Source organism: Rhagoletis pomonella, unplaced genomic scaffold (assembly GCF_013731165.1).
Source record: "Rhagoletis pomonella isolate Grant_MI unplaced genomic scaffold, Rhpom_1.0 Rhpom_scaffold_00004, whole genome shotgun sequence".
Lineage (NCBI taxonomy): Eukaryota > Metazoa > Arthropoda > Insecta > Diptera > Tephritidae > Rhagoletis > Rhagoletis pomonella.
Window position 1 is genome coordinate 54,086,938 of NW_023458558.1, and position 9,818 is coordinate 54,096,755.

The window sequence follows — 9,818 nt, forward strand, 5'->3', positions numbered from 1 at the left end:
GTAATAATGAGATTTATGATGCTATTTTTTTAGACTTGTGAGACTTTTTATTTTGGTTTTTTTTGAAATCTTTAAGAAACTATTTTCATTCAGTAAAAACTTTCTTTTTGGAGGTACTTTCAAATCGGTCCAGCAAACGTATATATTAATATTTTTTTGAAATAGTTAAGTGGACGTTTTAAAATATAATAGATTTTATAATTCTAATGGAAACACAGTACCGATTTTATTTTTGTTTTTGTATGGGGAGTGAAGAAGTCTAATGTACATACAATAATATAAACCATCCTATTCTAAACAACAAATTCAGAAATGAACAGCATTAGTTCCCTACAAATACATACGTGTACTTATTCTTCAGACAATAGAGAACAAATCGAGTTTATAAATAATACATAGCAGATATGCAACACTAAACTATTCATCTAAAATTTTAGGTAAGAAAACGAATTAAAAAAATCTCTTACAATTGAAATAAAAGTACCGGCAACCCTGACAATTTTGACAATACACCTGTAAGCAAACCATGAACCAAAAATACAAGATCACCTAATCAAAGAAGCAAGAAAAAAGTATATTTCTGAGTGTTTTTGACATCTGCCTAAGAATGAAAACAAACAAAGAAAACGAAAAAGGCGCGGTGATTGAGTGCGATTAAATCGGTATTTATTATAAAATATACAAAGTGAAACTTGATGACAATTAGCAAAAAAAGTTCATAAAATATGGTTTTCATGATTGAAAGTGTTTTACAATCGCATATCATTACCACGGGTCGATTTTTCAATGCCACCGTTCTGGCCACAAACGTGCACCCACTTTTCACGCAAATTTACGCCTTTTGGCAAACCAAACATACGCACAAACTTGTTCCGACCACACAGCACTTTATTTTATATCATAAATATGTAATAAACCAAAATTTATAATTAAAATCGCTGCAGAAAACACATTCAATCGCTATAAAATCACTACGAAGAGGTAGAAGACGATGTAAACAAACCCGAAAAACGTCAAAAACGCTACGAAAACTTTTTTCTGAAAATCGATTACAAATACAACGATGGCTGATTAGGTGATCTGTAGTCGTTGGTTCATGTAAGCAAACGTCAAAAACGCAATAAAGATGCCAGATTGAGTCATTGGCTCTTGTCAGATTATGTTCGGTGTGTGTGTGAGTAACTAGGGGTCTTCATTTAAAGTGATGAACAGTTGATAAACTTGATAAAATGATAAATTTATTATTGTGATAAACGAACAGTCAAGCTTTGTATGGAAATATATTTAACCAAAGTTTATCACTTAATTAAACGTTTTTGGTGGATAAACGTATAAATTTCAGCAAATTCAAATTGCTACGAACACATAAAAGGCAAATAAACACAATGGATGAGTAGAACGAAATGTAACTAGCCAGATAAAATAAATATTATTAAATTTTGGGCAATTATTCATGAAAGAATGCCGATATACAATGCCGGCGAACGGCGAACTCACCACAGCGAAATTCGTGCTGCCAAAATTAAAAAACCTGCACATATGTGAAATTAAACACAATCAAAACGATCGCTCTGTTAGGCGATGACAGCTGTACGTGCCAAAGACGGCGTATTTCCTTTTTGCTTTCAAAGTTTTAGAAGAAAACAACATAAACATGAATTATTTTTTGTTTTTTGATTGTGTTGGATAACAAAAATGAAAATAGTAGAAAAAAGCGAACGATAATTTACAAGGCGTACTTCGCACGGTGCATAGGCAACAGGCTGAGTCAGTGGGATCGTCGGTTCGAATCCTACTGAAAGAAGTCTGATGAGGAAATGTGGTGATTTCCGAAATAGCTATCACTTCTACCATTTTTTTTCAAATTATTGTTGCTTTTCCACAATAAAAATTTTAATTTAAAACGGCCTCGAGCTCAATATAAATAGTTGAATGAATTATTTTTATTATTTGAAAAATATAGTTGTGGATCGACAACATCGTGCGAGTCTATGCAGTGGGACAGAGACCGCCATATGGATAGGCGGGCGAACCCGACTACAGTTCCGGGTCGAGGGCAACCTGGCGCCCTAGACGACCGTAGGCGATTGGGCCTCAGAGGCTCCCAAACGAGGCACTATATCAGGTACCTAGAGCAAGGTAAAACTCCCGAGCAGACGCGGCAATGGGAGCGAGGGCGAAACGACCGCAACCGCAAATGAGTGGAAGAGCGGGCGGCACCAGCGGCAGGGTGCAGAGGTATCCGACAGTCAGCCCGCCCCGCTGAAAAGCGGAAGAGCTGGAAAGCGGAGCGTTGAGCAACCCCGTGATTCGAGCAGAAAGTTTGACAGGCGCGCCGACGAGACCACACCCGGTGAAAAGCGGAAGAGCGGGCATTGTAGTCGGGATGAGAAGCACGGAGACCAGAGGAAAAGGGTAAGTGGTTCCGGTGAGACCGCGCCCACTGCAAAGCGGAGGAGCGGACAATTAACCCCCCAGAATTTAGCTTGAAAGAAGCAGCGTGAGTTTCCACCCCCTCCGGCATCGGGGACCCGGGGGTAGGCACTTGAGGCCAACGTCTGCGCGGGGTGGCAAAGGGCAGACGCACAGCTAAGGGGCATCAGGGTGGCGGTGCTGCCTAGAAACTATCCCGCGGAGGCGCTGAGTCCGGATGAGTTGACTACCCTGCAGGACGCCATAATGGACGAGATGTTCAAAGGGTGGAAGCACCCGCTGGCCTTCTGCGGAGTTTATTTCCGTCCAGGTATGCTCCTTGGTGACTGTAAGGATGAGGGTATGGCAAAATGGCTGGAAGAGTTTGCACCAAAACTAGGGAGCTGGAAGGGAGTTGCACTATGCGTCAAACGGGGTGATGCAATACCAGCCATACATAATATGACTATCTTCCTGCCGAGAAGTGCCGACAGATCGGCAGATTATATGATGGGGCTGCTAAGGGCGCAAAACGAAGGTCATAACACACCAGCGTGGCGCGTCATCTTGAGCAGCATTGAGGATGCTGGCGTGCGGCTAAACGTGGGCATAGATGAGGACTCCTTTATTAGCGTCAGGAGGGCTGAGTATAAGCTGAACTTTAGGTTCAGCTATGTTACAATGGCTACAGCAGTAGAGGACGCACAGGTTTGCCAGCCTGCACCTTCAGCCCAAACTTCTAACCTGCTATGCACCACCCAGCTAGTATCAGCGGCTCTTGCACAGGGGCAGGTCCCCTCAACGCAGGAGCTGATGGAGGGACTAGACCTGAGAGGGCTTGAGCTCGGCGGGAAAAGCGAGAGCGACCTAAGGCTCTCGGACCTCGACGAGCGATGAGGTACCCACCGCCCTTGAGAGTTGCCCAGATCAACCTGCACCATGCAATTGCAGCCTCGGACGTGATTGCTAGCAGGTTTTCTACGGACGATCTGGGCATTATAATCATTCAGGAGCTGTGGACTTACAGAGGCCAGGTAAGGGGCCTCAAAGGAGCAAATAACAAGGTAATATGGAACCTCGCCGCAGAGAGGCCCAGAACATGCGTAGTGCTTAGAAACGATATTGATTATTTCTGCATTAGAGAGTTTTTAACGCAAGATTTGGTAGCAGTGCAGGTGACACTTCGGGTGGATGAAAGGCCCGTGGAATTAGTCTTCGCTGCTGCATATTTCCCCGGAGACAGCAACACCATAGCCGCGGCAGAGGTACAACAACTGGTGGCGCATAGCCGGAAGACCCGACTTCCTCTTATCCTCGGATCCGATGCAAATGCGCACCACGGGGAGTACCAGCACCGATACCAATAAAGGGGGTGAGTCCTTATTAGAGTACCTACTAAGCGAAGATATGTGTATAACCAAAGTTGGACATTGTTCGACGTCCGGCACCTATACAAACAGCAAAGATGAGGGGGCAACCCTCTGCTTGCAACTGACTTCCCGGAGGCCACTACCTTAGAACAGGGGCCGGAGGTCCGGCGAACTAGACCGCGAATGGACCGTGACTGGAAACTGGCGAGAAGTGGATAATCCCGAGAAGTGGATAATCCCGAGCTTTCCTTCTACACACTCTACAAGTTAGAATATGATTGACGAAAAGTCCCAAGAATGGTATACCGACGGATCAAATATGGACGACGAGAGTACTGGGGCAGGCGTATTTGGACCGAAATTCCAGAAAGTCTGTCAATTTACACATAGCCAACTGTATTCCAAGCGAAAGTTTTCGCAATCGAAGTCTGTGTAGAAGGACAAATGGGGCCAAATTAAGTATTATGTCGGATAGTCAGGCAGGTTAAAGGCCTTAGACTCTTTTAGAACAGCGGAAGGCTTGCGGGAAGCTGTACAACATTTTTTACCCCCCCCCCCCCGAAGCTCACAAATTGTACTAGCTGTGTTTTAGTTTTTCAAAATGCTATGTTATCTACATTTGTTATAAACTTGACATTAAATCAATATACTAAATAAGATAAATAAAAATTTGGTAGGTTTTGGTTGATTTTGGTAGGAACTTTTGGTAGGATACAAAATGTGTCCGTGGCAACACTGCAAACAGCTGAGTTGGATAAGCGAAGAGGGGTAAAACACTAAAATTTATATAAATTTGAAGCTTTGTTCTCTTTAATTTGTTCTAGATGGTTATACGAAAAGATAATTTTTATAAATTTTTCCATCACGGTGAACAACAACCACCGCACTGGAAGAGAATTACAAATGTAATGATCAAAAGTACGTACAAAATTGTGATTGTAAAGTAAAAAATATACATACTACCGCAATAGTAAAAAAATCTATGCATGGATGTATGTATGTGTGTACATATATTTTTGTGTATATAACAGATAGCCCCCCCAGGAAAATTTTAAGGTAAAAACCAACCATCATACATGATGCACCTGTCACGAACATGTACATCTTCAAAAAGGTCAAGGCAGATTGCTCAAATGACTTTCCCCCAAGAGTCAAATGAACGTTGTCGAAATTGCCGAAATTTTTTCTGGTCCAGAACTGTCAGCTTAGCAAAGTTTCCAAAAACTTGTAATAATAAGGATATATAACAATAAATATATATTTCTATAAGACAGTCGAATGTCAAGAAAATTAAGCCAGAAAGCTGTTTTATTACTTAACCTATTTATAATTTCACCATGGTTATATAGATAAATATTAATTAAGGGCTTATTTTTTAGTGCCAGTTGAAGCTCAGACCACGTAAACTGTATATATTCTGTACATTATTGAGAATCTTTACTACTTCCAATAACCAATGTGCTCAGCAAAATGGCAATCCTATCATTCAGCAATTCAGAAATGGGTTATTGTAGAAATGCTGGTATTGCATATTTCACGGGGCAGAATGGGAAACGGACGTCAAAGTTGCCAATGAACTTAATTTCTGGCAGCAAAAGTTGTGTTGCTAGAATTCAAAAATTAATTAAAAAAATAAACATTAGCATAAAGTTATAATAATGATGCTAACATAAGAAACAAAAATATAAAAATAATTAAATATACATTTTGTGTTGTTTATAATATAAACAGAATGATGGTGTTTACACCACTAAGGTTTTATCAAATGTATAGGACAAATAATTTTGAGCAGTGAACAAACTCTTAGGACCTGAAAACCTATAAAAACGCAAAATATGCACTAAAAATCGCAAACAAGGTAAGAAACATAGGCAGCTAAAACAAAAAATATGCAAAAAAGGATTTTTTTTTTAAATAATTTGTTAACAAAAATATATCGTCACTATACTTGAATAAAGTCGCGCTAGTGTTTTAACGGCAAAAAAAAACGTGTAAAAAATGGAAGAAAAATGACGCTTAAATATAGATTATTACCTGGCCAAGGACTGTCAGTTCAGCATCATTCCCCAAAAACTCTTTGGCGAATTCACATACTGTTACAGCCGCAAACATAGTTGACCGCGAAAATAAATTTACGAATCTTTCTTCGGCGTCAAATATCGTCGTTTAAAGTAAAAAACCGCGTATCGTCATTATGCAAAACCGCGTAACTGACATTGGCTGCCAAAAATTGAATTTGCTCACATAAACTCTTTGCTTAAACCTTATCCATTCGTCCTGAAATACTTATACTAGCCAGAAATGCGATTGCTTTATAAAAAAGAGAACCATTTTGAAATATGAGTGTTTTTACGCTCTAGAAAATAATTTCTACAACTTCACATACGCGGTTATGCATTTTGCTGATACGCGGTTATGCACTTTAAACGACGATATGTAGATTAACGCGTCCTTCGCGATGAACTAAGAGTCTTCGGGCAACTTTTGAGCTCACGTCTAGTGACGATATAAACTAGTAGTTTCATTATATGAAATTGCTTAAATTTATCAGTTTATCCGCATTCTTTTATGAACGCACCTTGGTAAATACTTGCACAAAATGGTTTATTATTTAACTTATCTGGCTAGTTACGTTTCATCCCTACCTCGTCCATTGTGCTAATTTGCTTTTTATGTGTCTGTAGCATAATCGACCACCTGGCAGTCTGTCAGGGTTGAATTTTGCTGAAATTTATACTTTTATCCACCAAAGTCGTTTGATAAAGTGATACACTTTTTTTTAAATAGATTTCCATACAAAGTTTGGATGTTGATTTATCAAAATGATAAATTTATCATTTTATTAAGTTGATCAACAGTGTATCACTTTTGATGAAGACCCCTACTTTCATTGAACCTGTAACTGAGTATTTTCTTCGTACGAGTTTTGAATTTATAAAATTTTACTCTCTACAGTTATAAGATGCATTTTGAAGTCATCAGGTAAGGTCTTCAATCGTTTATCGCAGCGAATAGCCTTTGGTGCCTAAGTTAAATACGGAATAGCTTGTAGAAAAGTAAAAAATAAATATTTAGTACGTACGTGCGCTGGGTAATTTAATTTGCTGGCCGGCTGCTTGTTATCTATTAATTTTTCGCTGCCCGGCGAAACATCAAATGTGCTTACTTGCAATCGGGAAAGCAAGGTAAATCGTGTTAATTTAATCGAAACTACCCGATCACTTAGCACACAAAAATGCAACTTCCATAAAATTCATTCCCTACCTAGTACAATAATATTAAGTAAAAATAAAACTTGTATTACTCAAGCCTACGTTCCATAACTAAAACAAGTAATTTTTAAGCAAAAGTAGAAACCGACTTCAATTCTCATATTTCATATAAAAAGAAATATATATACATATATATATTTCTTTTTATATATATATTTCTTTTTATATATATATATTTCATGATCCAATGATCGGGTCTAAACCAGATTAGTATGGGACCACCTCTGGGACACTACCTTTCCGATGCAAAAATGATCGAATTATCGAAATCGGTTGACGTGATCCAAAGTTATGCGGTAACATACATACATAAAAAAAAAATATATATATATTCCGACGAACTGATAACCTCCTCCTTTTGTGGAAGTCGGTTAAAAATAACGGTCGTCAAACCTATACCGACCATGACACAGCATTTCTGTTTCGATTTTTTGCCATTTTTCAAGAGATTTCTTAAATACTTAGCAGTCATTGATAAATATTGTCTGTAGACTATGTATTTAAGTAAACGGGAGGTGCCCGACGTTTTCTCCTTTTTCAGCCTTAAACTATGCTATACAATTCTACTATGAACACTTTCAGAGATAAGCCGTATGAAAAGTTCGATATGTTTGGGAGGTGCTACGCCCCCTTTTCCAATAGCTCAAATTTTTCTCCAAGAGATTGCGATTGATTTCGTATATCTCCATACCAAGTTCCAGAACTCCACCATGAACACTTCCAGAGATATGCAGTTTGGAAAATTCGATTTGTATGGTTATATAACGGGTGATTTTTTAAGAGCTTGATAACTTTTTTTTTAAAAAAAACGCATAAAATTTGCAAAATCTCATCGGTTCTTTATTTGAAACGTTAGATTGGTCCATGACATTTACTTTTTGAAGATAATTTCATTTAAATGTTGACCGCGGCTGCGTCTTAGGTGGTCCATTCGGAAAGTCCAATTTTGGGCAACTTTTTCGAGCATTTCGGCCGGAATAGCCCGAATTTCTTCGGAAATGTTGTCTTCCAAAGCTGGAATAGTTGCTGGCTTATTTCTGTAGACTTTAGACTTGACGTAGCCCCACAAAAAATAGTCTAAAGGCGTCAAATCGCATGATCTTGGTGGCCAACTTACCGGTCCATTTCTTGAGATGAATTGTTCTCCGAAGTTTTCCCTCAAAATGGCCATAGAATCGCGAGCTGTGTGGCATGTAGCGCCATCTTGTTGAAACCACATGTCAACCAAGTTCAGTTCTTCCATTTTTTGGCAACAAAAAGTTTGTTAGCATCGAACGATAGCGATCGCCATTCACCGTAACGTTGCGTCCAACAGCATCTTTGAAAAAATACGGTCCAATGATTCCACCAGCGTACAAACCACACCAAACAGTGCATTTTTCGGGATGCATGGGCAGTTCTTGAACGGCTTCTGGTTGCTCTTCACTCCAAATGCGGCAATTTTGCTTATTTACGAAGCCATTCAACCAGAAATGAGCCTCATCGCTGAACAAAATTTGTCGATAAAAAAGCGGATTTTCTGCCAACTTTTCTAGGGCCCATTCACTGAAAATTCGACGTTGTGGCAGATCGTTCGGCTTCAGTTCTTGCACGAGCTGTATTTTATACGGTTTTACACCAAGATCTTTGCGTAAAATCTTCCATGTGGTCGAATAACACAAACCCAATTGCTGCGAACGGCGACGAATCGACATTTCACGGTCTTCAGCAACACTCTCAGAAACAGACGCAATATTCTCTTCTGTACGCACTGTACGCATTCGTGTGGTTGGTTTAATGTCCAATAAAGTAAACTGAGTGCGAAACTTGGTCACAATCGCATTAATTGTTTGCTCACTTGGTCGATTATGTAGACCATAAATCGGACGCGCGAAACACATTTCGAACCGAACACTGATTTTGGTAATAAAATTCAATGATTTGCAAGCGTTGCTCGTTAGTAAGTCTATTCATGATGAAATTTCAAAGCATACTGAGCATCTTTCTCTTTGACACCATGTCTGAAATCCCACGTGATCTGTCAAATACTAATGCATGAAAATCCTAACCTCAAAAAAATCACCCGTTAGTATATATAACCATCCTTGGAACGCGTGCGGCAGGTGTACGAGCTTTGCGAACACAAAAAAGCGCCGTTTTTTGGCACTTTAATTTGGCCGTACCTGAATTTTCGTTCCTACACACATACTTACAAATTCATTGCCATTTTCGAAAAAACACTAAAAATAGGGCTTTTAAAGCGCAAGATTTAACAGCACAAGGATAATAAAGAAAAGCGATTGTACTTATGTAAGTTAATAGAAAAGTAAAATACAGCTATGCCTCCTGGCCAGTTTTTTTTTATATTTTTTCAAAAATAGGCAGCTTTTCCAATATTTTAGAACAAGGTATGTCGCATGCCCCCATTATTAACAGAACATAAATGAAATGAAACCAGCTTCTGCTAATTGGGAATCGGCACGATCATTAATTCAAACAAAAGTGTTATATTTTACACTTACAAAGGAGTAGCAAATTTAATAAAATTTAAAAAAGCTATATTTTTGCATTAAAACCAGGAAATTTGAAGGCAAACCGGGACATTTCAAGGTTGGCCCGGACACCGGGCCCAACAGTCTACAACCGGGACATATCCCGGAAAACCGGGACGTACGGCAGCCCTATTCAAACATCGTAGGGGCACAAATATGTAAATATGTACATATATATGTATGTATTGTGGCGAATACTGCGGCAACACAAAGCGAACAACGAGAAATAGGCA

General features: G+C 39.2%; 2 long non-coding RNA genes across 2 annotated transcripts in view; one reads left to right on the forward strand and one right to left on the reverse strand.

Moving 5' to 3' along the window:
* The first annotated feature begins 4,396 nt into the window (after window positions 1-4,396).
* LOC118737805 lies at window positions 4,397-5,076 on the forward strand. Its single transcript, XR_004992841.1, has 2 exons — window positions 4,397-4,700; window positions 4,814-5,076. It is a non-coding gene; the product is annotated as an uncharacterized LOC118737805 (long non-coding RNA).
* LOC118737806 overlaps window positions 5,041-9,818 on the reverse strand; it is a 7,206-nt gene continuing 2,428 nt past the window's right edge. The window contains exon 2 of the long non-coding RNA XR_004992842.1: window positions 5,041-5,388. This is a non-coding gene — a long non-coding RNA (uncharacterized LOC118737806). The remainder of the gene's footprint in view (window positions 5,389-9,818) is intronic.